The sequence below is a fragment of the Terrapene carolina genome, unplaced genomic scaffold (genome assembly GCF_002925995.2).
Source record: "Terrapene carolina triunguis isolate 2854851 unplaced genomic scaffold, T_m_triunguis-2.0 Scaffold96, whole genome shotgun sequence".
In the NCBI taxonomy this organism is placed as follows: Eukaryota; Metazoa; Chordata; order Testudines; family Emydidae; genus Terrapene; species Terrapene triunguis.
The window spans coordinates 3,681,328-3,687,067 of record NW_020664447.1 but is presented as its reverse complement, the minus strand read 5'-3'; positions in this window follow the sequence as shown (position 1 = coordinate 3,687,067).

Sequence of the window (5,740 nt, the reverse complement as noted above, 5' to 3'; positions counted from 1 at the left end):
GAAGGTAGAATGCGCTTCTAAATACTGTATATAACATTTCAAAAGCTACTTTTTATGTGAGACTTGGTATAGGAAATATGCAAAATCCTATATTTGTAGTTGTCAATAAGTAACAGATCTTTTCCCAAAGGAACAAAGATTTGCATGCAATATATACTCTATGACTCAGATTTTAAGTAGGGATGTGATGAAAATCTGTTTAGTAAACTTTTATTATTATTATTATTATTATTATTGACAGTCTCACAATCAGTATATTTGTCAGGAAAAGGCACATTTCTCAGTGCAACTTACTACATGCTCTCCTGGAATTGAAATACTTTTAAAATATTATAAAAATGTATTACCAGAGACAGATTTTCTGGTCTATAGGTGCTTACTATGGGGAAATCATAGCTGTAATACCTGGTCTGTAATTTTTTAAAATAACTCTGACATTAGCAATCTGGGTAAGTAGTCTCTGTTTGCGTTGGTTCCTTCTTTTGACCTCAAAAGACCTCATTCATCAATATTTTTACCGTGGGTCTGTTTTTCAGAGAGCAACCACAACTCCTGTTGACTTCAGTTGGCATTGTGGGTGCTCAAAATTTGTGAAAATCGAACCCCTAGTGTGTTCAAATTCATACATATACTCTCTACCATTAAACCGGTGCATTTTCTGCATGGAATTCTAAAGAAGTCCAGTAAATAATGCATGTGCCTGTGATTTCTGATATGGCTAGGGGGAACTTAATCATGCTTTTGTTAATAATGTAACAATATACATTTTCTTATTCTAAATATAATTTACACTGTATTTATCATAATAAAAGCATGTGTCTTCAAAGGAACTGTTTTCAGAGTTTGCTCCAGCTGAAACTTCGGCAGCTGCAATGTTTGATGTTCAAGGAGAACCTGCTGTTTGTGCCACTTTACGCATCTGAATAATGCGTTACGTGGCAACCTCAGGATTCTTTTGTGATATGAAGAAGAAACCTAACTTCAGTACAATGTAAAGCTGCTGGTTACCCAAAACTACTCATTCTTGTGCTGAACTGGAGCCTTGAGATGTAGTAATAGGGAATACAAATACAAACGAACTGTTATGCTGCAAATGCTTTGCCTCTAGTCCGGAATGTATTCCTGGTAGATGAGAAGTGGTGAAACTTGTTCACCAGTGCATGGTGAGAAATAATTCACATTTGCCTTAATATATTCAACTCAAGAAAATTGATGGTGCGAGGAAGGAGAAAGCTACCTGATGTAAAATGAAGGTATGCTTGTAGCTAAAATGATCTAGAAAGTAACTGAAGACACCAGGTTTGTGAAAGAACTTCCTTCAAACTCTAGAGCTAATGTTTTTGATATCCTGTGTCAAGAATTGCTCTGGTTTGCTCATTCAGCACTCCTGTTTATTTATTCATAAGTTCTTTTTGCATTCCTGCTGGTGCAGTTCCTTTTTTCATGCAGTGTCCTTTTGTCAAGCTGTGAACTGAAGATCGTGTTCTGGATTAGCTTTCATTATGTACTGTATAACTAATGTTGGTGGATAAAGGTTTTGTATATTTTACACTAGAGAAGCAGATGGCTTGACCTTTGTGCTTAATACAAAGGAGTGTAAATGATACATGAATCATAGGAATCCAAAATATATATATATTCCAGATAGTAAACAGGCCATTTAAAAAAGATTTTAGAACAAAGTTTCCAGAAATTCAGAAAATTCCTTGCTGTATTCTACGGCAGTGGTTCTCAAACTTTTTTTTTCCACGGACCACTTGAAAATTGCTGGGGGTCTCGGTGGACCACTTAATGATCTTTCCAAATGTTGTTTGTACCGTTAGTTAACTATTGTAAAGCACTTTGGATAAAAGCGCTATATTAAAAAAACCTTAATAATTAACTTTTTTTGTTCTACAAATAAAAGCGTACAGCTCATATTTTCATATCAGTAGTTTTACCTTTCTAATGCAATGGATGTGCCCTCTCTCCCCCGCCGCAGCAGCCCCCAAGCTGGGGCTCGGAAGGAGGGCCATCTCTCCCCGGCAGCCACAGCCCTGGAGCTGGGGAAAGTCGCCTCTTTCTCTGGCCGCCGCAGCCCTGCATGTCCCAAATTCCCCCACCCCTTCTTCTCACCCCACTGCCTCCTCCCACCTACCCCATATTTTCCCCAAAGCCACCACCTCACCGTATATGTGTGTCTTCTCCAGGGTCCAGGCACCTAATTAGTGCCCAGGCGCTCACCTTAGAGGGAACTATCCGTGGACCACCTGAATGGAACTCATGGACCACTGGTGGTCCACGGACCACAGTTTGAGAACTTCTGTTCTACGGAGTTAATGCAGAAAAGCCAGGTTGTAGGAGAGTGAAGTTTCATTATAGGAGTGAAAATCCACTGAAATGTACTGAAGTAATTCAAGACCATCAAGTATCTGTATCAGAAACAAGAAAAAGGCATGCAGTCCAACATGCATGTCAAATGTGAATTTATGTTAAGCCCACCATCCTGGGTTTTTTCCACTATTCTTTTCTACCCAGTCCTTTTCCAGAAAAAATAGAGCACCTCAAGCCTGGCATCTCTTGGATTTAATATCTAAATATATGATTTTTAAGGTAAATCTTACACAAACGTGTAGGTTTTTAATGACAGAATATCCAAAGAGCTTATTTCTTCAGCCACTTAGAAAGCAGTTTGCCTTTTCACATTTAGTAGTTAAATAGAAATGGAGAAATTTTGAGATTAAAGCCATAACTTGCAAATTGGTTCATTTCTGAAATGTGGAATCAGTAAGTGTTTGATTTTTAGATTAGAGATAATTGCTAACTGCTGAATATAAACTCTGATTTATGTCTTTGTAAATTGACCTCCAAGAACAATTTTTGTTTGAGGAGAGACAGTATTTTTTATAAATAATAGGTCAATTCCATCCATGCTATTATAGAAAGAAAATGTGGAACAAAGATGCCACCTTGTGGGAGATAATTTAGTTGGTATCGTTGGCTGCTTGTTAAATTTTATGTTTTCATCGTAAGCACTTACAGTTGCATTTCAGTTTTATTTTACACTCAGCTTTTTGGATGATGTATCTATATATAAAACTGCAGTTGTGTTTTTCTGGGCTCATATACTACATGAATGACCAAAATCATTAAATGTAATTTCTTCTGTGCCCCCTGATTACCACATAATTTTGGCACCAAAATCCTTAAGCTTTTGCTTTTCTGTGTTAAACTGCAATTGTCTGACTTCTTCATATTATCTGTTTTATAAATGTTTAGAAAATATTGGCCAACACAGAGTTGTGCTCTAAGTTAAACACATCAGGGCTTTCAGATAAAGGTATGGATTCTACCTGCATGTCCTAAACCTGGAGTTTGGGAATAGCCCTTAAGTCTTTGAGCCTTTTATTTACTTATTTAAAATAGAACAAAGTGGTCACAGCAAATTTGGAATAGCATATATTGGGAGAATAGGGGGTTATCCGTTTCTTTCACTTGCTGAGAAACACAGCTAGGCAGTGGGGATCCATGCAAGGGAAAATTCATGGAAAAACCTGTCAAGCTGTCTGGAGTGGCTCACAAACGTGGGTGCCAACCTCAGGGCAGACTGTCAAGAAGCAGGGTACAAACCCCAAATTGATTGTATGTTCTATAATTAGATTTCACTAACCAAGTGGCAAGAGTGAACTCCACAAGTGCTATGACAGCTTTACCATGGAACCCCGTCTGTTCACAGACCATCTACTTGGGCACTCTGGTCTATCTTGGCACTCAGGCAAGCCTGCCTTTGTTATAGATGGTCCCTTACACCAAAAATCACAACAATATTCTGGTTATTCCCAGTCCCAAAGGACCAGTCACTTACCCCAGGTCACGCCAGATCTCTCACTGCAGACAATTCTTGCAGCCAGTCCTGTAATAAGCTAAAGATTTATTATCTTAAAAAAAGAGGTGAGAGTTATTTACAGGGTTAAAGCAGGTAACATGCACATACAAATGAATTACAGTCTTAGATTCCAAAAGGTAATAGAATCTTCTATAATAAGCAAACTCCATATGTCCTTTAGGGCTAACCCAGGAAAAATAATTGGGGACCTTTAGCTTATGTTTGGTGATTCTTGCCCCTGTAGAGTCCATGCAGAAAAAAGAACCCAGTTTCTTCTTGTCAGGGATTTTTATCCTCTTCTTCCCAGAGTCCAAGCTGATGTGATGAGATGTGCACATTTCCTTTTCCTGGAAGGGGTGAGGAATGCAATTAACAAAGTCTTTGTTCCTTGATATCTCACAATGTCTCAGTTGGTTTCAAAGGTCTTCTGGTTGGGCAGGATGACCTAACATCTTCTCTAATGCAAATGCAGACTTCCTACAGAAGGCTTCTCTCCTGTTTGATGAGTTACAGAGGTTTACAATATAAAAATTCAATGTAACCTTATGCCATGGGCTACAGATATTATAAGTGAGATCAATACATGCAGCATCCTAAAATCATTTAATCAAGTCTAAACACATTTTTATCAACTTAACATCTATTTTAACAATGCTGACACACGGATGAACCAGATGGATTTCCAGCTATGCATTTGTCAGTGCTCAGTAAGGCCTAGAGGCCTTGGCATAAGCTGGCACCTGGTCTGCCAGTATCACAGAACCCTCTCCCTCTTCCCTCACATGCTATTTACCCAAGGGAATAGAACAGTAGCAGAGATGCTCCATGGAAATAACTGCAGCCTTAGCATCCAACTCCTAGATGGGATGGAGTCAAAGTGAAATGGCACCAGTATTGCTAACACCAAAAATTGTGAGTCAAACCCTCAAAAATCTTTATATTGGCCCCCAAATCATGATACTGAGTTTTTATGGTCTGCCTTCTGACTTTTGAACTCCCCATGCCTCCTACCCTAATGTGAGTGTGACAAATACAGTATTATTAACTCTCACAAATGTTTAGTGAGTAATGTGACTTTGAGTTTACGAACTTTTAGGTTCACAGATGGATGACATTGTTACTTGTTTCTAACCCTCTTCTTCAGGTTTGCATCTGCCTCCAAAATTTCCAACAACATTGGGAGCCACAAGATGTAATGTAAGGTGGGAGTGTAGAAATGCACGTTTTTTCCCTAAATAGGTAACTTTGTTTGTAACGTGCAGCAACACTATCTTATGGTGTGATCCCATCAAATCTCACAAGTTCGGTAGAGTTGGGCCAGATCAATATTTGAATAATGTGCACCAACATTGGGTGGGCCAATATTAAATAGTGTTATAGTAGGTGACAGCCTTAGAATGTTAACCTTAGTCTTTTAGTTCAAAAGGTCGCTTTTCTCGCTTTTGCCCTTGAAAACTGAAGCACAGTGTCAGAGAGATCCAAAGACTGGCCAAAGGCATTTTCAAGCAATAAAATAGCAAGCAAGGTCAGTTTCTCGTTGACCATTGTCAATCGAAGATATGTTTTAATGAGCCTGAGCTTCGAAGAGCTGTGCTCACGACTGTGACTGGCAGTGTGAGCAGAATCCTCAAAGCTATCCACACATTAGGAAGAGTGTCCTTCAGCTCTACCTCATGAATGAATGAATTGGAGAACTTGGAATGGATTGTGCTTCCCGTATTGTAAAATATGACTGGTGTTGTCCAATTCGACATAAAGGTCTTTATCATTAACTTTTGAACATTCCCCATGTGTCAGCACCCAGCGAAGGTGTCATAACTATGAAGGGAAACTTCTAAGCTTATCTACCAGCTTAGCTTTGGTCCGCTGCCACCA